The 26,527-nt window shown below is 42.0% G+C and overlaps 1 long non-coding RNA gene across 4 annotated transcripts in view; it reads right to left on the bottom strand.

Annotated features, from left to right (window-relative positions):
• Positions 1–26,527, bottom strand: part of LOC106034043 (uncharacterized) — a 504,730-nt gene that overhangs the window by 78,131 nt on the left and 400,072 nt on the right. The gene's annotated exons all lie outside the window — the stretch shown is intronic.

Below are 26,527 nucleotides of genomic sequence, written 5' to 3'. Positions count from 1 at the left end.
CAACAGATTAGATCAACTTCTTGTCACCTAATACAATCACCACATTTTCCTTTCATCTCTACTTTTAGCCTTTTTGGCCTGCAAAAGATAGGAAAGTAGACCAATTGCCTAGATTTAGAGCTGGATTTCTGAGTGACGGTACAGAAATTGGTAACAAATTTCTTTGCATGTGCAGATTTCTCCTGGGACACTTTCCCAGTGCTGGAACCTTATTTTTAGGTTAAGCATACGTTACGGAGGCCTGAGCAGAAAACCACATACACACATTCCTCTGGGATAGGTATTCTTAAAGAACTCTGGACTCTCATGACCACTTACAAAAGTGTAGTAGATATCCTATCACTTTACGGTTATCTGAGCCTCATTTTTAGTCACCCATCCATACAGGGACTTTTCTTCCTGTATTACACACGCCAGAACTGCCCAGCTTTGTTGCTTTCCAATGGGGATGTTTGTGCTTTTTAGCATGCTTGTCCTCATCAAAAGTATCCCAGACCCAGCAGGATGCCAGGTCCTGCAGGGCAGAATATGATCGGAGACTTCAGAGAGATGTGGTTGAAGATTCACATTCAGGGATGGGAACTGCAGAGCATCTGGCTGTTGAGGTAATATTTTCCCATTGCTCTGCATGATTTCGAAAACTGATATATGACTTTTGGTCTAGCCCTACAGTAATAATCAGATATGTACAGTGAAACATTTGGTATTGATCTACTCCTAATCAGAAATCAAACTAAACCTTACCTTATGACAAAGTGTAATTAACTATTTTGTTAATTACTATAATTATCCTCACCACGTTTATTTTGACAGCAGTGTCAGTAGCAGAAAACTATTTCCTTAAATTGCTGTTGCCGATTATGAATTACAAATTCATACAATTTTGACAAATGATTTTATTCTCTTTTTAGCAGCATGTTTTGCAACAGACAGCTTTACAGAAAAAAAATGGCTATCTGTTTGAAAACCAAGCTAGAAAGGTCACACACAGAAGATTAACTATACTGGAGCTAACAGGCATCACACCTGACCAAATACAAAAACTCGTTTTCCTTCTAATTTTCCTCTCCTATGCAAGATTCTTTGGTCACCTACATGATGGAACGAGATGTGAAAAAGAAGAGAAACCTAGACTGGTTTATAATAGTCACTAATCCAGAGTTGGCCAAGGGGGACATACGGATTGAATGTGACCCATGAAATTCTGCAATGTGTTTTGCCCATTGAAAATCATCCCCTTTATCTCTTTATGGTGTCATGAGGAAGTGGAGAATACACAGTGGCAGCATGGCATCTTGGTGGGGCTCCAGGACTCAGTACTGGTTTTAGTTCTACCATAACCTCTATAGGTGACTTGGAAATGAGATGTGGTTGTGGCCAGAAATATTTGAAAATGCAGAAATTCAAGTGGGAGCTCTTCATATGCTTTTAAAGCTGGAATCAGACCATCTGCTCTGTGCTTCATTTAGCAACTTCTATTCTTAACTAAAATACTTTTTGAGCCAGCTGCTTCAGCACTGCAATTCCTCCTCTCTGCCCAGCAGAGCTCAACCTCTGGGGAGGACTGACAGAGCTTTTAATGCAGTGCATTGTCAAAGCAAAACCGAGGTTCTCTTGCTGGGGCAAGGCTTACTCAACAGAAAAAAGGGACTTGTGGCACCAACAGGAGAATTGTTTGCATTAAGACTGGTCTGTATTTTCCATGGGTTTCATCTCCCACTAGGAAAAGGAAGGAGTAGGCAAGAAAGTGATCGAACCACATGAGACCCTACTACACTCAGTGGCTGCCCCTGTGAGTTGCACATGCATGGTCTGGTTGCTCCTGAGTTGAATTCTTTCTTTCTTGTCTGTATATAAACTTCTGAGTTACTGCTGACTCTAGAGGTACCGGTATCATAGTTTGAAATGACAGAATAGGCGAGAAAAGCTGGACCACAGAAGTGTGTGAGCTGATACATCCCCTTTGTAGAATGGCAGCGATGGAGTTAACTGAGTTGGCACCTCTGCTGTGATAGTAGAACACACACTGTGTTTCCTAAGTGGTAATGACTAACATGGTCAGCAGTTGGTGCCAATACCGAGCATTTGGTTAACCTCCTAGTTTGCTTGTAGCAAAAGTAATTTACTCAGTACACAGACATCTACCCCAGTCTAATCTCCTTGACGAGAGATTACAAAGGGGTGGCAGGCTGAAGTGGCATAAAATTCCAAATACCATATCTATTTTTACTCATTGACAATAGAATAATATCCGTGGGACAAGGATTAGTAAACAGAGAAAGACATTCTGGCTTAAAAGCCAGCTTCTCTTCCTGGTTTAAAATTACAGTGCAGCAGATCTTCAAAAAAGAAATAAAAAGTTCATTAATGTGCCATCCCAGGGATGGATTTCTGCAGCATGTGTCTATAAGAGGTGGAGTTCAAACACAAAGTCACATGGAAATGACTTCATTGTTCACCTGTGGGGCTATTTACACTGGGTGTATTTGCTTGATTTGAGAGTGAGAAATAAAAAGACCAGAGCATGTGACACAGGACTAATCACAAAGGGACCAGGGAGCTTGATTTTACTGAAATACTGATGTGGCCTGTGATATTTGGTGAGCTTCCAGAGTCACACGACAAGATAAAAATTTCGGTTGTTGTTAAAAAAATGGTATTTTTAGCCCTAATTACAGAAGAAAGTTTGAAAAAATGACTGAATGTACACACTGTGTATTCTAGGTATACTGCATGTACACATGCTGTATACAAACACTAAGGAGATAAAAAGAGCCAAAATGTAGTTAATACAAACCTCGTGATTTAGCCTAGTTTTAGAATGTTATGGTCTCTGAATCATGATTTTTGAATACATGGGGTTGACAAAATACCACCACCATTACTAAGCAACAGCTTAGTAAATTAATCTAGATGCATTAACAGGATGTGGAATGTAATGTCAATAAATACTAGATAGGAAATGAAATTCAAATAATGAATACATTTGCAGAAAGTGATGATTTCAGAGATATATCATGAATAGAGACAGAGGGAAGGGCCTATTACTTAGTTACTCTATTTTCTTTACGTGCAGCAGTTTACCATTGATGTTAATTGGATCAGGACCAAGCCAGCAGCTAGCAATTGAAAAAAGCACTACTTTAATATATTTATGTAACATTGGTTATTGATTATTTACTTGGGTTAAGGTCATCACGGGTACTTGGGATAGTCCTTTGCAAGCTTTAATTTAGTTTAGTTTTTAGACATATTAAGTAAAATATTTGAGATAATCAACAGGCTGACGGTAGTCCTCATTCCATTATTCCATCCCACCATTTCAAAAGCATTTCTGTGCATTTCTACAATTCGGCATTTCTGCACCACCAGTATCAAGATAACTATTTTTTGGCACAAGTGAAATTCTCTCACCAGGACTCTGCTGCCAGCAAGACTTAGAAACCTCGCACTCGCCATCTTCCTCTTAAGCTGCAGGTGTGAGTTGGAACAGGGTGCACTCGTTCCAGGCAGCCACGTTACTCCAGAAACAGACATTCATGGCAGACATACCATTTGCCACCCTGCGTGTCCTGCTCTGGCGCTGGGAGCCCACAGGCTGCCCACAGCCCGACCCATCAGTCCTGCCATGCTGGGGGCAGCGGTGGCGAGCAGCCGAGTGACCATCCAGCAACACCCTAGTGTTATGGGGCTGCTCAGGACACTCGCTTCTCTGGGGCAGGTTTTGCAGCTTTTTGTGAGGCCCATGAGGATGGTCAGTTGTCCCCTCCACGCCAGTCACAGTTCCAGTCCCGTGCAGCCCCTGTGCTCAGCGGGAGGCCCGTTACCATCCCCGCGGTGCTGCTGTGGGGCCGCTGCACTGCTCCCACCCGGCCAGCCGCTGTGGAGCACGGGATCGCTCATTTCCACTGGCTTACGAGGGAAAAATCCCAACTTCTGCCGTCAATCTTTCTCCCTGTTTTCATCAACAGACTGTAACACATTTGCTTTACCTCCCTCACTTGCCCTTTCTGCTTTTTTAAAAACAATTTCTCTTTATTGGTCTTATGATTCAATAAAGTTATTCTCCTGATAAGTGTGAAAGGTCTCTTTCTTCTTGCCACCGCCGTGTGCACTTCTGCAGCTCCCCATTACCACGGCTTCCGCTTCAAACTATCATCTTTAAAGGTCACTTGTTTCCTTACACATGCAGTCAAGCCCGACAATGATTTAATGACACCTGAACAAGCTCGTATTAAAATTACCCATGGTGCGATCATAAATAATTATTAAGCAAAAGAAGAAGAAAGCAAACACGTTCTGTTCGAGAAACCAACACCGAAGATATTAGTTAGAATGTTAAAGTATATTAACCAATTACATAAAACCCTTTCATATTGCCTTGCTTCATTTCAAACACGGCACGGGCTATTTTGTCTGTGAACTCGAGTGGAACGAAAAGCTGCAGAATGCAATTTGTGTCAGGAGCCGGACTGCGGCGGGACAACTAATTCTAATTAGCGCCGGATCCCCGGGGCCGCCGCGAGGCCTCGCGGGCCATGGCCGCCCAGCCCCGCGGCCACCACAGGTGGGCCGGGCCCACGTCGCCACAGCGGCGGCTGAGGGCAGCCCCTCGCCGGGCACCCCCAACGTGGGCCCACGCATCCAGCCCCTGAACGCGGTGCCTTTCAACAGGCTCTGCCATCCGCTAAGGGAGGTTGGCTCTGCTAATTGGTTGAAATTAAAGCGGCGGAAGGGTTTGCCAGGAGCCGCTGGGCTGCGATGCCCGTCTCATTTCAACCTCGCAGCTGAAGACTCTCTGCCTATCAGCGCTGTACGGGTGTGACGGGGAAGAGGAATTACCAGGGGGAAAAGTCTTGGCCATCTGATAGCGCTGGTATTCTACTGAGCACGTCCCTAATGCAAAAGATTTCTGCCACTCATTAACATTCGAAATTTGACGCATATTAGAAATATGCTTTAAAAGTCGTGATGGACTGCAAGCAGCAGTGGTGGGCAGGAAGGCACAGGCAGTTAACCTGCCTGTTGTGCTTCCCAGCTCAGCCTCCTTTCGAGCTGTTCTGTCCGAAGCAAGATGAGGGTAAGGTGGGAGGAACTCTGTACTGCCCCTGCACCCTTGCATGAAGGCTGCTTCTGTGAGAGCACAGCCAGCCCCAGAACCGGGCAGACCCTCGTCCCGCCGGCACACCAGGAGGGCAGGCGAAGGTGCCAGAGAGTTTCAGAGGACATGGAGCCAGGGAGAGGTGGTTTGGAAACTACCGAGCAATGAAATGTACTTCGAGCAGATTAGGATTAACTCATTTGCATACCCCTGCAATAGCTCAACTCAAGTGAAAAACTTTGTTTTAATTATGCTGAATTATATATATTGAGTTATATCAGGAAAATGCTTAGCTGCTAGAGATTTCAGGGACTGGGGCTTTGACATGTCAGCTGAAAGCATTCACTTGTTTTGCTTATCTCCACGGGAAGCTGTGGCCGAAGGAGAGTGGGCGAAGCTTCCGAGCAGCTCTGCTCTCCTGCTGATGCTGCAGGCGGGTGTCCGAGCTGTCCCAGGTGACCCACGCGCTGCAGCTGTGTGCACTGCCCTCTGCACTGCCCGCGTTCTGTATCCAAACCTTACCACCAGCTATACTGCACAGCCATGCCGTACCCCTCAGTTCCTCTGTACTGAGGGCTTTATTGAGGGGCTTCAAATAACCTTTCATCACCATTTCACATCAGTCTTAAACTCACAGGTTTGTTTCTCTACCTTGATTACATTTACTTTTACTGTGTATTTCAGCTAAGAACACTCCAGAGGGGTGTGCCAACTACTACTATGTCACAAGAATGATTTTATTAAGAAAATGCCTCCAATACTACCTCATAGCATTTTCCACTACTATTGTTTGGGTTGCACCAGAGGCTAAAATGTGGCTTCCTTTAATAACACATTTGCATAAGTTGATCTGAAAGATTCCCATGTGATGACATTACTCCAGGGTTGGCCTGTCATCTCAAAAAGGCCCGAGGTGCTGGTCCCGAAGAGATCAAACTCAAGAATTAACTAGTCTTCATAAAACGGGAACATCTCTACAAGCAGTAAAACAAATGATTATCATTTCTTTTTGGCGATGGTCTACGCCAAGCTAGAGAAAAACAGAGCTTTCAAACACTGACAATCTGGTATATTGAAGTATGACCATTATTTTTTATTTTCCACATTTTTGGTCCAAAGACAGTTCTGAGTAATTGATTCCCATAATGAGCTATGGTTCGTTAGTCAATTTAATTTATAATTGAATTGGATGGATGTAACTCTGTGTAAAATTGTCTCTGAAGAATCTGTTTTGTTCGTCTGTTCAACTTCTGACAGGGATGGAAGAAAATCTAAATTATTCCCTTCTGCAAGAGGGAAAAACTCCGAAAGTCTCAGCATCCCTTGTGAAATTAAGAGGAAAAATATTTTTAATAGTTGCCATGCAAAAATAATATGGCTTTACTAAAATTTATACAACCCTGACAATTAACACATTAATGCCTGGAATGGTGGCTTAAAAAGAAAATCAAAACACAGGGTAAGACATGAATCATCAGTCCTGCCTGAATATTTGGAAAGATCGCTCTTAACCAGAATGAAAATCACAGTTAGGTATTTACTAGGAAGTCAGGTTTTACTTCTTTGCAAATACTGCAAGATCCAGAGAGCCTGCTTCTCCTTGCTTTTATACCGATATTCTGATGATATAACTTCATCAGGGAATGCCTGGTGTGAAGAATCAGACCCAGTGGGTTAATTTTTTCTTCTGTTTACAACTTGGAAACCCAAAGTCACTTCCCCTGACATGAAACATGAGAGAGCTTAAATTTAGTTCGGGTTTACAAAGTGGTTTGGGAATAGCCACTCTACCCTCTGTGGGCCTCGTCCATTGCAAAGTTCATGAAATAACAGACTGGTATATGAGAATGACTTCTGCTTAAGACCAGAGGCAGGGAAGAAACATGTTTAGGATTCTGAAGATGAACACAAGGTCCCATGTTTAAGTTAATTTTGACCTGGGGCTCCCTGGGCCTCCGGGCACACATACAAACCCACTCTCATTCCCGAGACAATATTCAGGTTCACATTGTGTGCTGAAAACACTTTCCTCATCATTTTTCATGTCTAAAGATAATTACTGAGCATCTCTGTCACTATTACTGGTCTTAGCAAGACGTAGTTGTATTGAATGATACATTTAACATGTAAGGAAAAGCAAGTGAATTAATTCATTCAATATTTGTATTTTTCTTTATAGAGATACAGATATTTGTCATTGAACGTGTGTTAGCAGACATATATGGTAGCAGTAAAAGAACTGCCACACTATTATGTAGGCATAGTATTTCTTGTAATCTAGCCCCATGCAAAAGCAAAATATACATTCTCTGTTTGCTGAAAAAATAAAATGTACTGAGAAGTATTGCAATGGGATAGGTGATGATGATCAGCTATTATCAGTCCCAGCAGGCACATATTTTTTCTTAACAGCCACAGGACTGCTGCTCTGAAAGCCAGGCACAAGGAGTTTTTAGTTTAGAGCATTTCACATTGCTTTTTAGAGGCAGGCATGACACACGGCTGCACAAACTCTTATGGCCTCCAGTTAAGGGGTCACTTAACAACCTCATTTGTCTACTTTTGCATCAAGTCCCCAATAAATTCTGACGGACAACAGGCTCACAGACTCCTTATGTTATCCAGTTGTTTTTTTTTTTTTTAGCACTTCCTGTAACAGTAATAGTAGAAGTGTTGCATCCAATCTTCATCGTATTTCAGCGTTTGTTTATAATGTTTCTGACCTTTTTTCCCAATAGCAACTATTTGCTCTGGTAGAAGGGGTATGGGGCATGTTCAGCGACTGGTCACACCTGCCCACCTTTGCTGAAGTGAATGAGGCCATAAAGGTGGAACTGAGGAGAAAATTTGCCCTATTATATCCACTTAAGACTTACCATAGGCTGTTTATTTCTGGGCAAAGCTATACACACGTATTAGCAGAAGGAGGCTGGAGCTACTGAAGCCTGTTTTTATTCTTAATTATACATGCTTGCTGAGAAATTTTTTAATATAAATAACTTTCCGCACTGCAAAAGCACAGGAGGCTATGAAAGTTGTTTCTAAAAAATGTTAAAGCTGACATCAATCATTTATACATAATGCACAAAGCAATGAGGGCAAACTCTTCAGTGCAGATAAGAGATGTCACAGTAAACTTATGTTCCAAGGCAGTGGTATCAGTTACGATCGATCACTTGGTAGCCAGCGCAAGTTACATTTTTACTTTAGTCTTTAAACTCTTTTGACTGCACTACCAAAAGTATTGTTTTAATCTAAAGTGCTAGATCAATATTTCTGATCAATAAGCATTCATTTCCAACTAACAAGGACAATGGTTAGTGGATTCCTTTAAACATTTTCATTTCAAGGAAATCTCTGCTGTTCTAGAAATCAGATCTCTAACAAAGAGTACAAGAGAAAGGAAAATGAGCACAAAACGTAGAAGAGAACTTCCAGATAAATTCAGCTCTTCCCCCCCACAATTTTTCTTTCTTCTATGATGCTAATCTGTACATATTCTGTATGACCTTTGTATTTTAAGTAATTATGAAATTCAAGAGCATTACATTAATTCTTCCCATCAAAATACACAAAGCCAAACCAAACAAACTTCAAACCACAAATGAACATAACCAAACTGACAAACTTCAGTTGTTGAAAAATTCATCCCCAGCAATAATGAAGGAGTAATCCACAAGCACAGCTTAGGGCAGTACACCAGGTTCACTAGATAGAGCCAAACGGTATAGTTGTGTGGGCTTCAGAGAAATCCCTTCTATTTTCCGCTCAGATAAGTTTGGCCCCAAGAATAGGACCAAAATGGTGGCAACCTCTGACCCAGCCAGCAGCTGATCTCCTTTAGGAGGGGTGAGCCTTTCTTCCTGGCCACAGACAGACCTTGAGGACCGAGCCCTCCTTCCTGTTCCCTGGAAAGGCCAGGCACTGTCTTGCCAGAACATCTGGAAGGTCTTTCTGTCCCTCCTAATTAGTCCTGGGCTTTTCAGAGCAAGACACAATTCTGCTTTAAATGTCCCAAGGACTTTGATGCATGTTAGAGACATGTTTGGCTATACAGAAATTAGGACTTTTGCCACAGTGGTGTTTATAGACCACTCCCTTTTATTTTACAAGCCTAACTAGGAGAGAACATGTTGTTTTCAGTGCCTGCAGCTGTGCTTAGCAGTCACCACTAAGCTCAATGTTCTCCAACTTTCCATCACCCCCACACAATGATTTGCTTCTTCTCACACACTCTTCTCCTCAAGACGCCGACTATTGTTTACATGGCAAGAAATACTAAAGCTAAAATTAAAAAATGACTGGATTCCTTCAGGCTGGGCTGTCAGCATCCCGTACCGCAAGAACTATGTGCCTGGTGCCCTCCGTCCACTCCCTGCCGTCCTGGTACCGAGGCGATGGAAGCTGTTTAGCTGTCTACAGACACCTCTTACGTAGGGTGTGAAGCCAGGCTGCTGCTTCCGCTGCCCACCCTCTCCACCGCCATCTCCCCCAGAGGACGGATACTGAGGGGACCAGAATCCACGACCAGTGTGCCTTGTGCCTGGCGGCCCCTACCCACACAGTGTACTCACACGGTGTTGCCTCGCCAGCGTAACCCCGTCTTGAAAGTGCAATTCAGACAGAGCAGGGCATAAAGCCGCCCTCTACCTTCTCCAACTTCACGGCTGGTGACAGAGCTGCGGTTTGGATGGGGTGCAATTAAAGCACAATAAATACTGCTCTGTATTGTTCACACAGGCTTCATTCCCCTTCATACATCTGTGGCATTACTTTGGGTTTTGAATCTATCCCAAAAATCAAAGCTAAGTCAGACAATTTGTCTGTTTTAATTTGTATTTATCATATCCACTGAATTTCATCTGGTTTTCCCCCAGAAACATAAATCAGACAAAATTTGCTCAAACTTTGGCTCAAATGCATGCGTCCCAGTGAACTTTATGAGGAGTTTGGGCCAAGCTCAGGGGTTCATACCATCTTTGCCCTTAATTCTAGAGATGAAATACAGTGAAAACCAGCTGCTAAAGTGGGTTGCATGCAGATTACACTTTTCTCACTGGGATATGATGGGAAAAGAATTTTGGCTCCATTAAATACAAAGTGTCCCCTCAGACAGAAAGCTTAACACAAAATGAATGGAAGGTCAAACTCTTGTAGGGCTATTAATCTGTACTGCGACTTATGCAGATTGGAAAATATATGAGAAATGTAAACACAGTGTTCACTCTGCATTAGATAGCAGGAGATATGCAGAGCCTGAATAGATAACCTTTTGTGAATACTGGGAAGTTAGATTTTATGTGAGAGCTGCACGAGTCCTACTCTGTGGTGACTGTTCATCCAGTACATTACTGAAATATGAAGGAGCGGGTGAAGGAGGAGGGACAAGAGGAATAGGGCTGCAGGGTGGACACATAAACTTACCATAAATGGTAAAACTCTCATTGACTTTAACTAAGCCAAGACATCAATCCTGTTTTTAAAGGCAGGACAGCCAAAGAGTGATACGGGAAACACAGGACTTTGGGCAACACTCATTTACATGAAAATGCGACACACTTAAGGACACCCCAAATTACACTAAATCTTAATACAATGTTACACATCATAAAGTGCATATCTCACTGCGTTTTCCTCTCTTTTTCATTCAGTTTCTTTCTCCCCAGATATTTTGGCATTGTTTTCCCTTCTTCAGGTGTTTTCTGGTCACAATTATTCCCTTGTTTCAAAACACTGGTTCATGTTCATTTGTTTCCCTGATCATGCTTTTTCTATCCCTCACTATGATTCTCCTCAACTAGTCATGACTATTTCCTCTGCTTTTCTTCTGAGTTCCTTCTTTTGTTTTGCTTCTCTAATTCTCATTCTTTCTCCTCCCCTCTTTTTTTTTTTTTTTTCAGACTCCATTCTATCTGGCATTTATTTCCCTTTGTGTGGTTTTGTCTTTTCTTTCTTTATCTCATTGCTAATTCTTTTTTTTTTTTTTCCCTACTCCTATACTTGCTTTCTCTCCATTATTTTCTTATACACTCCAGTTCTTAAAGGGAAGAATTCGATTTGGAAGAAGTGGTGGGAGTTTCTGCAATTGTGTAACCATTTTCAAATTTGATTTAAAAGTACAAAAGCAAGCAAAGTTATCAGTAAGTAAGTATTGGTAAGGACTTTTTTTTCTTTTTCTTCTTGCAGGAAATAGACAGTTTCTCTGGGCTTCAACAGCAGCATTCCAATTTGGTTAAAATCAAGCAAATACTGCATCATCTGAACAGTCCATACTAGAAGCTGATAAGACAGAGTACAGCCAACTCCTTGCTCGCTTGGCTCATAGCCTTTTCTGCTTTCAACTATTTTCCCACTGCTATAACCCTCAAAACCTTCTCTTTATGTCCCCAAAACATCACTATGTGACTAAAAGATGATTCAGTAGTTTCCTGCCACCCACTCCAGCTAGGCCTGCCTATAGATGAGTCCAGGAGAAAAAGATACTGAATGTTTTCCACCTTTCTAGATTTTGGCCTGTAATGTAGGCACTCTGAAGGCACCTAAGTCTCTCCTCTTTATTGACAGTTTAGCTCTCAGGTGCTGTGCCCAGAGTGAGATGTGTAAAAGAGGTTACTGTGAATAATTCTCCTCGAGCTCACCACCACCCGGGTGCTCTGCAGCAAGCACCGTTTTTCAGTGCCTTCTGCCATTGCTTACACCAAAACAAAGCAGATGGAAAGAGGAGCTAAACCAAATAGATGACAACAGCCTTCTCTGCCCTACCAGCCACAGCCTAACTGGAACCTAAAGCCTGCTAGGGGCCCACATGCTAGGATTTGGGAGCTTCATGGAGTTAGGTACCAGAGGTATGACACAACTAGAAGTGTGTACATTATACACAGCATATTAAGCAGCTGATGTTACATGCTTTAGGGGAATATTTCCCCCCAAATAACTGTGGGAAATATTAATTATTTATGGAATATTTGCATAACTGCATAATGTGTCTAGATATAAATAACAGATTATTTGCATAACTGCATAATGCCACTAATCACGGGAAGAAAAAAAGAACAAAATATTTCTGGCATTTGATCACACTGTGTCATATATGCTCTGTGATTCTTCTACAAGCTCTCCCAGAGAGAAGCCGAAACACAGCTAACCTCTATTCTCTGTACTCCTGCATGCCACAAGAGGAATAACATTTTCAAACACTTCACAAATACTGTGCAAACAATAGTCCAGTTGCAAGGACTTGCAAACCCCTACAGGCTGGATGGTGTTTTGCACAGGTTATTTGTCCAAAATTGAAAAACAGACCACGTGGCCCAACGTGTATAAGCTCCTAGAACCAAAATTCACACCCCCGTCTTCCATCAAGGATAGATAATACTGTCCCCACCTGTCTCTTCGGCAGCAGTTTTCGTCACTAGGCCTCAGAGCGCTTCACAAAGGCAGGAAGTACTGTGCTGCGGGTACGGCCGCTCGGGCCCAGAAGCGTGAGGTGACTTTCAGTCCGACAGCAAGTCGGGGCTGAAGCGGCAGCCCCAGGCCCCTATGCTGCCCCCCAGACCAGGCCGCACCGCAGCCCAACAACACACTATGCCTGCCCATTACAATCTGTTTGGTGCACAACTGCTCAGCAGGCCCGGGCTGCTCCGCACAGAGCTGCCCACCTTCCCCTTTCCTATAAGCTGGATCCTTTGCGAGGCTCCTCGGAGGGGGCCGAGACCAACCTGGGGGAGGCAGAGACGGCCCTGGCCCCCTGGCATGCAGACTTGGCTGTCGGTTCGGGGGACAGGTTAGCGGCTTGGCCAAGGCCCTGGCAGCGTTGGCAGCCCACTCCAGGCAGAAAGGTGTCAGTCCAGAGGGATGGCTGTGTGCACACTCGTTCTTCCCACCATCAGAGATCTCAGAGAAACAGTGGGACAATCCTACTCTAGCCCAAAGGCACCAGTAAACAGAAACAAGCCTGAAAATATGAGCTCCGTTTGTCAAACTTTAATATTCCCTAATATGCACTGTTCTTTTCTCCGTTAAAGATTTCCTGATAACTGCTGTTTCTTTTCTCTGTTAAATACTATTTACCTCAGTGCTGGAGTTTTTAACATCCACAACACTGACTTCATTTTTAATTGTATTTTGGTCTAATTTCAGAGCCTGATTTCCCAGTACAAACTCAAGTAACAAATGTATAATTATTCTCATAAATAACTCGGCACCTTACTGTATGTTTCAAACAAGTTTCCCCACAAGGCGCAAGTGCCCCATATTAAATTCTTTTAAAGTGTAAGTTGATTAAGGTAAAAATTAGTTGTTATTACCTTATGGACATTTTAGTTTTCACAGCATTTCAAAGCCAGCTCTATCAGGAGTAGATTTGTTGCCGCCCACTGGTACAATCATCAGGAAAATTAATAATCATGTTCACTCTGACTATAAATCATTGTGGTACAGGCAATTAATTTCTGTAGAAAAATGAAAGATCTATAAGTATTACTATTGTGTAAACTACATGTTGTGAGAACTCAAATCCAGCACAGTCAAATTACAAATGCAATGTTCCTAATTTCAGAGTGTGATAATGCTGGGTCATCTAAGGCTGGAAGGCCAACAATTCTGAATAAATAATGCTGGCAGCTCCTTGTAGTTTATGGTTGTTGTTTTGTGTTTATGCTGCATTTGTAATTCTTGAACCTGGCATACACGCAAACTTACAGAGAGTGAGTCTGGGCAAAAAATAAAAAAAAATAAAAAAAAATCACAGCTCAGTTTTTGAATACATCTTCTACTAACAAAATGAGGTAGCTTGTTGCATTTGCTTACATATTGGACTTTGCCATTACACAGGGCAGGTTTCTATATAGCATGCTTCTTTTTGGTTAAGACCATGGTGGTCCTGGTGTGAACAGAAGAAAGATGATGTGTACACATGCAGACTACCATATGCCCCTTGTAAGCTAAATTTATATTTCTCTACCAACACATGCTACAATTGTGCAGAGACATGTGTTTGCCAAAAGTTAGATAAACGTAGCATCAAGGCTATAAAGTTTAGTTTGCGTTTGAAATAAGAGAAAGTAAAGCAGTTAAACGTTCAATATTTTTATGGGCTTACATATTAAGATAGTATGTCCTGCAGCACTATGAGAGATATTGTTATAGAAGACTGAAACTCAATTTCATTTGTTATAAATAAGTAAAATGATTCCCAAAATCTCTGGATTTGAGTTTTCAATATTTAGGAAATCAATCAAACAAAATTCACATACCAGAGAAAAATAATAATACTTTGCCACCAGCTTTTAGTCCATTAGACAAATTATTTTCTAGGGATTAATTTCAGTCCAATTCACCACACCTGAAAACATTTGAACAACATTCAATAATGCCTTGGACTGGAGGCTATAGGCTGGATGAATGGTAAAATCTTTATCCATTTGTTGCTAGGTTTTCAAAAGCCAGAATGAAAATGTGTAACAATGGAAGTATCCATGAAGTAAAGCAACTATAGGAATGAAAAGAGATAAAATAATTCACATAGTGATTATTCACCCTGAAAATTTTGAAATATTCAAAGTAAAATGTTTTCTAAAGGCATTATAAAAAGATGGATGGGCTACCTTTTTATACCCTTTTGCTGGTTGATCCAGCTTTGAAATCAAGTACTTTGAGCTATAAGTATCTAGACTTCATGGTGAAGTCCATTACTGAAAAAGAGCATGTCCATGAATAAGGAAGCTCTCCCCTGGAAAATCTTGCGGGATATTTTTAATGGTTTCTAAGATGGAAACAGAATCAACAAATTGTATCGGGTACACGGGAATTTTTGTAAAAATTCTCTAACTTTGTAAAAGCCAAAATAATTTAATAGGCCATGTGAACAGCATTTGTCATTTACTAAATGCTCAGATGCATGTATACAAGTGAAGCTATGAACTGAACTAGGTATCACAGAGAAAAAGTACCTGGATGCCTTATTGGGTGAAACAGGACGCCAGCAGAAAACTACTGCCGGTAGTCAGAAAAGAATGCCCAATTTCCTCATTAGGAAATAGATGTAAATAAATTAGGGATGTGATGTTTTACATTGAGATACATGACGCATTTAATGCATTTTAAATAGTTGAAGGAAACTCCAAAGAAATGTACTTGCTTCCACAAAGATATACAGAGATGTTTATATTAATACATGGGATTTTGTGCTACATTGCTGTCCACAACAGTATAAAAACAGTAATAGTATAAAGACAAACTTGTGCTTAAGACGTTGAGAAAACCAACTCTTGCACTTCCAGTAAGCCTGGAAGCAAACACACCAAGATGGTAGAAATAAATATACTTGTCATTTTGTCTCTTTCCCTTTCTTCCCCATACCCCAAAGTAAATGTGGATCTTGCAAATGAACCTAGCCACATCCCCAGCTGCTTCTGAGTAATGATTCAAATAAGTGCTGTTAACAAAGTTTTGCAATTTGTCAGCTAACCTGTAAGCTTTACTGGGCAATTACTGACACATTTCAGGAAGTCCAAAGGCCATTCCCATGCCTGGATGAGTGGTTTGTGCCTATCTGCGCTGCTTATACTTAAACAGGCTTAGTGGGCTCTGGCTGCCCACTGTATGTTTGCAGTACTGATACAGAGGTTTGAAATGGTCACATACCACCCACATATACCCCCAGCCTGCTCTGCACTGTTAAATGTGTTCTTTCATTTGGGTTTCAAATGACATTTTCATTTCAAATTTAAGTATTGAGCCATAGCCAAATCTGTGTTATCATCTAGGTTTATATGGTCATTACAGAGCTTTGATAAACATCTAGGCCTATCATATAGTTGAGTATGATCTATCTAATCTATCTGTCTATCTCCTTGCAATTCTTCCCATATACGGGACATAAATCTTAGGCAGGGATTTAAGGATGTATTAGGATAGTATCAAAAGAGATGAAAATCACAGCTGTTCCAGCTAAAAGCCCTTCCTGATTTGTTAAACAAACATAAAACTGAGTTGAGAATTTCCCAGATTCACCTGGTTCAGCTGTATACAAAAAGCGGTTAAATTAAATGATCTTTCTCACAAAGGTCAAAAGTTAAGTGTCCCTGGTTACATGAGGCCTCATGCCTAATGGGATGATAATCCAATTCTATGGCATCTAGAAAGAATCCTTCTCCTGGTTATTAAATATGCATGTCTATCCCAAGGAAAATATATTGGAACAGTGAGAAGTGGAGCTAATATACAACACCAGAGTAGAGCTGCAAAAATGTCAACTTGGAACAGAATAGAAGAAAAACAAACTAAACCTCCCACAGACAATTCCAAGGGGTAAAAAAAAATACATAAAAAAAAATTAGAAAATTACTTGCAAAGACAAATGCTCATAACAAAAACAGAAAGAAGACCACTCTCATGCTGAAGTTCATTGCCTTTTCACAGGCAATGTTTATTCTAATTTTGATGTAACATTTTAATAATAGCATTAACTACTGACAAAAGAAAGAACAGGAACTTCATATTGTAGGGTAGTCACTTCACAGCAGGTTTTGTTTCCACAGACAATCACCCATATTATCTGTAAGATTTTCCTATTTTCATATGGATAAAATTGCAAGTCCCAGCTGCAAAGAAATAAAATGTCAGTGTAGAAATTAAAGTTCCTTTAAGCAGGAACCTTACAGGCAACCAACATTTTAATACTTTAGAGCTGTTAGCTGCCGTAATTTCATGTAGTTAAGACTAGTAAAACTCACAAGAACTTTTATCAACATATTTTAGCGCTCTTCCCCTGTGTCATACTGCTTTCCGTAAGTAGCTTTGGAAATTTTGAACATGTAAACAAAAGAGGCAGATGTCAGACACCCAGATGAAGGTGAGCATGTGGGAATGCTAACTGCACTTGAATGGCTATCCTGGTGCTGGATGTTTTCCACAAATGAAAGAAAAATTGGAGGCTGCCATCAATACATTGAGCCATCCAAGTCTGGGAAAGGTCCAAGAAGTCTACACAGTCTTTGGAGATGTGGTAAGATGACATAAAAAGTTCATAATAATCTAATGCAAAATCCTCCACTACCTGTGTGTCATCTGATGAGGATGTAGGTAACTACAGGTAACTAGTTATGGGCTTAAATTCATCTTAAATCTGGCTTAAAGGCAGCAGTGTCTTTGAGTGGCCTGTTATAAAACAGACTGTGAGGGGGGGCAAGATAAATCTAAACCTTTTCACAACATTTATCTGAGGGTAAATTTTCCTGTGAGTTCCCACTACTCCTTCACGTGTTCTAGAGAAACATGACCCTGCCGCACTCTCTCTTGCCTTTATGTTCAATTCAGCTACTTGTGTAGGTAGCCAGTGTAACCTGCATTTGGCAAAGCACATATTTCAGAAAGGTATCCAGCCCCTATCTGAAGAAATCAAGGGTTACAGAGTCTACTCCTCCCTGTTGTAGCCTCTTCCAGTGGTTAATCTGTTTCACCATTAAAAACATAGGCCTTATTTGTAATTTGACTGCCAAGCTTCGTCTGGGAAGCCTCTGTTCCTTGTTTGCCCTCCTCTACTAGCTTACACAGTGTAATACCTGGAAATGTTTTTTCCTGGAACATATACCCTACTGTTATCTCTCAATCAGCTTTCTGAAATAATGATTTCTTGAAGGCCTGCTCATTGTAAAACGTTCTGTCCAGTCTTTAATTAACTTGTAGTGTTACTTTTGCACTTAACATCCTTATTAAAATACGAACAGCAAAGCTGAACACAGATTCCTGGCATAGCTTCACAACACACAGCCTCGCAATGAGCACAAAGGTAAAATCTCCTCTCTATTACTCACTACTCCCCTGTTTATACAGTCAGGACCGCATTAGCCATTTTTGCCACCTGGAGGTCAGGATGAGTGCCTAAAATCTTCCTGATTCGGTGTTTTCCTGAGCACAGTTCCCCCTTCCGTACACACAGCTGGCATTACTCATTCGTAGGTATGTAACTTTGCATTTGGTGATCCCACAGCATGTTTCCTTTGAAGGGAGCAGCCTACCAATGCCACAGCTCTGTGAGCTGTTAAGGCAGCCCTCCCCTGCTGGCTGTGGCTTCTCCTTCCTGCACCGTCCCGGACGGTGCGGCCATGCCTGTGCACCAGCAATAACCAGCCCCTCTCGCTGGGAGAGCTTTAGGCAGCACCCTCGCCCCAACCACCGCACCAGCACCAGCACCCCGAGCAGCAGCAGAGGAATGAGTGCGGGGCTGGGAACGACTACTGCTGTAATGGCCTCAAATGGCTGTGCAAACGGCGAGTCAGGGATACAATTTCTTCTGTCCAAGGGCTTTAGCCTGCTAATTCACTACCAGGTCTACAATATGCTGTGGGGAGAGGAGGCGCAGAGGAAAGGAGGTGAGCTCTGACAGCAGCCGGAGCAAAGGCAATGCCGGGTGCCTGAACGTGGCTTCCCATGTGTCCATGCTGAGCTCCCTGCTGCCAGCCCCATCACCGGTTCCCTCATGAGAAGCTAAGCTATTTGAGCTGCTGGCCGGCAGCACTCAGGTGGGAAGGGCTCTGCTCTGGGCTCAGGCCCATTGTGCCACCCAAGCAAGGAAGGAGGGTTCGGTGACTGACCTCACCGCTGCCTCCCGCCATCTCTTCCAACCCCACCAACAGCCGCTGCCCCCCAACACCCCAGCACTGCTATGGGGCCAGGGCCAGCAGCCAGCTGAGCTCTGCAGCGATGCACAGAGGCGGGGTGAGCAGCAGGACTGGTATAGCAACATCATCCCCTCTAAGGCTGGGTTTGAGGGTGAACCAGGAGCAGAGCTCAGATGCAAATTCAGCAGCACTCAGAAGTTGCCGTTTCAAGATTTCCTTCACAATAGAAATTTCACGAGACTCATCACATTTCCCACATGCTCGCACATTACTCATCACTGCGGTATTTGAGCACCTTAGACCAGCTGTTTCACATGAAACCCACTTCCATGGGCCAAAATCTCAGGAGATTTGGGATGTGTAATAGTGGTTCCTGTTTGGTTTTGGGTCCAACACGGACCTCAAACTACCAAGACAGTTCAAAGACTTTAGATACAGAGGTTCTACTTTGGACCGATCTTTCTTCCTTTACCAAAAAATCACTTTTTAGATCATTTCCACTGAAGTCACTTTCTGTACATCTGTCTTCTTCATCAGTATATTTCCAGTGTGTTCTTTGTTGCACACTGTTTTAATTAGTGTTACAAAGTCTTGTATATTCAGCAAAAAAAACTACAAAATATGACAAATGTGATTAAACGTTTCAGTTTTGAGAACATCAGCTTAGGTAAGCTTTTACACAGTAAGGCATTAATAATCTTTTGCATACGATATAAAACAATTTTCTGTGATTGATTAACTGTGTGCCGATCTTAACAACGATAACAATGGATGAACACTTTACTCATTGTGTAGGCAGATACAGTCAGAGAGATATACATAAAAAATTACCATAGAATTAGGAAGTAAATAAATGTGTAAGTCAAATATTTGTGCTTTTATCCCTGGAATCTAATGATGACAAAGTTTATCGGATATTTTACATTTTACTCAGCAGCAATCATGTGGTTATCATTGACAGATGAAAATAGAGAAGAACTGGGTTATGAATTCCAATAAATAAAGCATTGACTGAATTTGTATGCATCAGCGTGTATGTGTTTGTTATACTCTAAATGAAACAGTGGGATACAAAAAAACCTCAAGCTTCCCAAATGAAGTAACCGAGGTTCTCGCTATTAAAAGTTAATGTTATCATAATGTGTCTGGTGTGTATACACACCACTGCTCTCTACTGGGTTAAATCAGAAATGCTTATCTTTGACTCTAAATGCCTATACCGCAACTAAGTGAAAATGATTTTTCCTTAGCTCACTTGATAAGAATTTGTTTACAGAACAAGTAACAGGTTTTAATCCTGATGCTTAGCATAAATTAAGGTGGCCATCTTGTGTAACCTAGTGACAATTATCTCTATGTAGGGCAATTGCACCTCAACTAGTATTACTATAAAGTTGACCAAAAATCACATTAAGAATTAAAAAGACAATTTTTTTAAACAGCTCCTACTCATTTAAATAGCATGAGCTACCCATTCAAACTGACTGTGTCTTTGTTTCATGTCTCTGGTCCCCATAGGCAGAGCCATCCCAAACACCAAGCAGTTCAAAGAAGCAGATAATTAACTACTGCCTATTGTACAAATTGCACATTTTCAATTAATGTTCTACCTCACAGGCAGGGCAGTTAGTTTTAATCAGTCTCATGACATCAACTATTGTGGTTACTGTTCTCAGATACTAGAAGGCACCTTGATGGTGCCACGCAGGCAGACTGCAGCATGTAGCCCTTCAATGGGCCAGAATTGCTGAAGGTCACACTTCTTGGGAGATGTGTATACGGAGTTCAAATGTTTTTTAGTTCCTACATTCATGCTTTTCAGAGCTTCAGGCCTACCCTGTGCTTTTAAAGACGACATCAGAGCTGAGATGGACACAGAAAAGACTCAAAGCCATTTGGGCTTGGTGTCTGGCTTGCGGCACTTCAGACCAACCTTGGGACTACGCTAACGAACTTTGGTGGCTCCCTAGAAACTGCCAAAAGGCTCTCCTTCTTGCTTTCTTTGCGTCCTGCACTGATCACAGATTAGTTGGTATAAGAGCCGGGGTTAATCTCTTTTTTTTTCTTTTTTCTTTTTTTAAATAGCTTTAAAAATTTCAACACTCCAGTGAATTAAAAATATAAAGTCTTTGGGATTGGGGTGGAGGTTGGAGAGGGAGGAGAGAACAGAAAACTCAGAGAGTAGAGCAAAGAAATACACTTCATTTTCACAAATAAGAGAATGACCTTTATAATGCAGTTGGAGCCTTGCTTCTTGTCAGTTATGGGTCAGTGCCCTATTACTGTATTGCCCACACACTATTATTGCAGCAATGCAATTGCACCCCTAGAGGGAGGTTGTGTCAACATTTCTATTACAAACCCCTCTTTCCAGAAGGTTAAAGCCTGCCTGTCAGCAAGGAAATAACTTTATTAAAAACAAACCCTGATAAAAATCCACTTGGCCACTTTCAAATGACTACAGCCGTGTCCCAGCATAAGAAACATACTGGGTTCAAACGCTCTCGTGCTACTTTAGAGCGGTTTTGCTCGAAACCCTCCCTCGGCCTGGCTGCACCCACGAGGCACAGGGAGGGAAGGTGCTCAAGGAAGGCCCATGTTTCCTGCAGCTCCTCACGACTTTAAGGCACTGGGCCCTCCCTGGGGAGACCAAAGCCTGGAAAAGCCAAGGAAGGTGAGATTTTCCCAGAGACCCAGCCCTGCACCAAGCCCTGGGCCCTCTGTGAGCTGGAGACCAGAGTCAGAAGCCCAGAGAAGCGTTTCACCTCACCACAGACACCTCCAGGTGCCTCCTGCTAGTGGAGGTTACTTTTGCTCCTGGTATGGATGTAGCAACAGTGACCTTTATCAGCACAGACCACCTATCCCTAATTTTGGGTGAAGGCTAGGGTTACAAATACATGAATATAAAAAAAATTATACTAAATCTGGATTTGGCTCCATTTGTTTAAAAAAAGCCATAAACATACATTGAAGCCATACACAAAAAAAAGCTTTTAGAGGACTCAAAGGGGTCTTTCTGTTGTAATAGGTACATTTACTTGGATTTCAGTCCAAAAAATCCATTTTATGTGTGTATCTGACTGGTAGATATACATATCCAGGCAGCTTTTTAGGGAGTCCGTTTCTTATGTGTAAATAAGAAATGTCATTTTTTAAGATCTAATAAAAAATCTTTAAATCAAGTACTTTATATTCAAACCTCCCCCTTTAAAATGAAAACAAGAGCCTGAAACTGGCCAAACCAGAGGAGCTATTTATTCTACTGTGCAAACTCTCTCACTTTATGGGAATTTTCTCCTTAAGACAGACAGCTAAATAATAAATAAAATAAAATAAACGGTGACATATTAAAAAGTCGAGGCTCAGTTCAAAACAACTGAGGTTCAGATGTACTTCCCACTATGTCTGCTTTGCTTTAGAGACGTCTTGCTCACAAATAAAAGCACTTTAGACCAAAACTTTGGGGCAAAAGAGTAAGCCTACAACACAAGCACAAGGCAATGAAATAAACGAGTTTTTTCCTAAAATAGAGTTGAACTGGAAATTGTGGTGGCCTCATATAACATTAGAGACTTGCAGGTCCTTGTGAAATATTAACAAAGTAGAAAATTCCAGGACAAGACCCTGGAAAGAAGAATATACCAGCATAAGGAGGGATCAGAGTACACTACATGGCTCCTCAGTTTGCCCCCTGAAAACAGTGTGCAAATTAACCACTGCATCCTCTAAATCCCACCCCACTTGGCAGCAAGAACAGGAAAGGCTATGCCAGATACTGCAGGCGGCTCCGCTCCCCAGTCTACTCACAGGCATTGCCTAAGCACCAGGCTAATGTCACGAGCAGGAAAAGGAAATGCAGGATGAGGAGAGAAAAAATCTCCTTTTTCTATTCTGATCACTGCGATTATGGGTTGTTTTTCATGAATCCTCAAGACTGCTCTGTAAATACAGCATCCTCTGATGACAGCGAGACCTGCAGGTGTCTAATGGCTACTCCACAGCTCTGAGGATTTTGCATTCTTCCTTTTCTTCCCATTTCTTTTCTTCACTTAAGTGTCGAAATCCTGAATTCTGGCATTAGGCTTTTTACCAATTACATGATCTCACTCTGCAGACCTGGCCACTTTCAACACAGTCAAGAGCTTTTCAAGTAAATAAATCCTTAAATTGTTTAAAAAACTATCTGGGCAGATCTGCAAGTTGAGACCCTTTCTGTATGGTAGCGTGGTGGTGTAGTTTAAGCATTGGTTACAATTCTGCAGGCCCTTCTGAAAGCCCTCTTACAGACAGCCACATCACGTCAGAGTCTATAGGCAATACTTTAATGTCTGGATCAAATACACAAATGAAATTTGAAGGAACGAAGGCTGATTCAGGAACGCAAGATCCATTAAACTATGCAAGTATGCATGAACTGTAAAAAGTGGATCCCGTACACATCAGCTATAGCCCTTAGCTGTTAGCAGGTGTGAATCAGTCAGTTGTACAATTCATTTGTCTACATAATTGCACTGAAGATAGGCTTTTACTTTGCCTATAACATCACTAATGAGTAGGTTTTCAGTTCGATCTAACTAATTAATTCTTGTTAACTTCCTTTGCATTGCTGTTCTTTTAATTTAACCAGAGACAGCACCAGAGTTGCTACTAGTGTTTAGTCTCAACTAGATTACTCCTATTCATTAAGGGCTGTAATTGTTGGTCATACCCTCCCAAATGGTCATTACAACCTCTGGCTTGCATATTGAATAACAGCAATTTCCTGACTCCAACAGACTCTCATGTGAGGGAGGAGAAAATGCTAATAAAGAAAGAATAAATGATTCTGTGCTTCATTCAGTGCTGTGTAGATTTTCTTTACAGCAGAAATTGTACCGAGGTGGTAAAACGGGTTTCTTGCAGGCCCCCTACCTCCACCCCGAGTGAAAACAATAAGAACCAAGTCAAGCATTCCCTGCTACTGTGATTACAGCATCCGTAAAAGTGATTATATGGCTGCTGTAATCAACTTCAATGAAAGCTGCCTGTTAGAGCTTCAATAATTACTCATTTCTGTTAACAGCTTGCTTTCAGTTTAGTACTTTGAGGCCTAGGAAAGAAAAAAAAAACAACAGTGTTTTAATAAAAGATCCTGTGAACGCAGTATTTTGGGGGGTAAGAGTTTGTGTGTGGGCAAATAAAAAAAAATGCACATGCAACTTTTTTGTCCTGTTCTCAATAGCAGCCCCTTTTCATTTAAGTTCGGAATCTATTTAACCAGCAACAAGCACAAGTTCATACAGGGTTCAGTCATGTACTGAATGTTTACTGAAGGAGGCACAATAGTTTAAATAAAGTGGCGGTTTTAAATATTTTACCCATTTCTTTAAACAAATTGCCAATCCTTAAACTCTGCGTTAAACACATTTCAAAAGCAAAATACCACAAAACTCTCTTTCAATAAAACCACTACTTTTGTCATATTATGCCTCCTCCTTCCTGATGCATTTCGTTTCTGCAAAGCTCTGTAGAGGAATGGAGCTTACAGAAGTTAAGGGCTCATTTTTAAAACAAAACAAAAGAACCATTTAGTCTGAGATTAAAACAACACAGGTCACCATTGCCCTCCAATGTTTGATGTTCTGCAGAGCAATACTGCAGGCGGGAGGGAGGCTGCCTTACGGAGGTAACGCTGACCACCACTTCCACCCCAAACTTAAAGTCCCAGTCAACCTTTTCTTGAAGTTCATATAAACCTCAAACAACAAGATGCACAGAAACCATTCCTCTTGCCTGGACAACTCCATGACCATGGTTTTATTTTTCAGGTGTGTCTATCCACTTCTTCTGAGCCAAAACCCAATGACAACAGAACAGAAAGGTGGCTCTCATAGCGCTCTAGGGGCAGCTAAGATATTAAAATAAAATGCTCTGTATCTTAGAAGAAACACAGTGAAGTCTGCATTAGCATAACTAAGGCTGTATTCCTGGAAAGATTTTCTTCCCCCAGAATCCCGAACTCCTCACTTTGGGGAGGTTTGCAGTAACATTGCCAGCAACCTCGGGGCCAAGTTTCCCAAAGGAGAAGCCCGGTGCTGGCAAGAGGCCCATGCTCAGGGGTCCTGCCCCTGCAGGAGTCTAACAGGCTACACATGCAGGCTGCTGGGGGCAGGAGGATGTGACTGGATGTGAAGAACTTGTGGCTGCTCCCATGAAGCAGGATTGTGCCCCCCACAAAGACTTGGAGCTGATGGCAGCGCTTGTACTGGCCAGATGGGGGCTGGGGGAACAAAGCTGCCCCTAAACTACAGATCCCAGGGGGATGGAGCTAGCGGCTGCTTCACCTTGTACGTGAGGCCAGAGTAGCAATCTTGATCTGATGCACGAATGGGAGGGGAAGCACTCTCGACACCTGATCAGCAGCATCAAGGAGAGCTCAGCTCTGTCAACAAAACATTCACTTTTTAAAAAACTGCCTTGGCCCAAAAATGCATAACGTGCTCTCTGTCCTCAATTAGTTTATCTGATAGATGAAGTAACAGAAAAAATGTTATTAATGTCTTGAATGCAATACAGTGCATGACATTTACATAGCATCTTTCATCCTGAAGGATTCCAAAGCACTTTATAAATGATATGCTTATGGAAATCACTTCACTGTTGGAATGGAGCCAGCACTGGGGTTTAAGGCAGCAGCCAGCTGGACAAATGCTCAGCAGCAGTTTTGGTCAAGGACAACAGTTGGAATTATCTACTCTTACGAAGAGTGACATGAGTTATAGAGAGCCTAATTTTCCTTGGTACCTGCAATCGGTGCTTTATTGTGCATGTACTAACTATTTGGTTGCATCCACTGTAATTTCCATAAACCTTTCACTATTTCTGAGGACAGACCATGCTCAAACAGAGATCAAACAGGACTGGAAATTGCTTTCCCTAGCAGACCATCAGAATGCAACTCTGCTACGAAGGAAGGAACAGTCCATGACCCATGCATTGCACCAGCGCTTGCTGCCTAGATATGGTCTCAGTGTGGGGCAGCATCCTCAGTTGGCACACCCCCATGTACCTGAATGGATCTGTTCCAAAGTATATCCTCTGGGGTCCCATTTCACAAATGATTCCATTTTACCATTTCATTTTCCTCTCCTTGCAAGGTACCAAGACATCTTGACAAAGGGTATCATGAACATTTACAAAACATGTTATTTTCCTGTGCGTATCAGAGGATGGATTCCTGGTGCTGCTCTTCTCTTTTTGACACCTTATGTGCATGGTAGAGTTGTAGCACCAGTTTCATCATCTTTTATTCTCTCTCTTTTCAAGCAAGAGACTTCAGTGAGGGCAGTCAGCTTTGTCCGCAGGGCAGAGGCTATCTGTGAAAGTCCAAAGTGCTCCTGAAGTCTATGGGCCACTGGTGTGAGATGGAGAACCCTTTTATTTGCTTTACGTTGTGTGGAGCAACCTGACCGGTGCAGATCAATACCTGGCTCTCAGAGGAGTGCATCTGTCACATCCTTCTATTACCCCATTTTATTCAGTCTTGATTTAAATGCGGTGTGGTTAGACCAAGATACTCAGACACAAAAGGGATGTGAAAAACAGCAATCATAAATTTTGAAGCTATTTGGTACTATATATTCACCCCCAAAAGATGAAACCTGATCTGATTTTATGTGTTTGCTTTCTCTGAAAATAAAGGTGAGGGGTTGCAAGTCCTCATTCAGAAACTCCCACCACGCAGGAACTGTCAATAGATTAACTGCAGGACAAGGAACCTGTGGAAAGGCACGCAGCTGTCTGCCTAGGCAGCCCCTCTGGT

This window comes from Anser cygnoides, chromosome 8, assembly GCF_040182565.1.
Source record: "Anser cygnoides isolate HZ-2024a breed goose chromosome 8, Taihu_goose_T2T_genome, whole genome shotgun sequence".
Lineage (NCBI taxonomy): Eukaryota > Metazoa > Chordata > Aves > Anseriformes > Anatidae > Anser > Anser cygnoides.
This window is presented reverse-complemented; position numbering and strand designations above follow the sequence as displayed.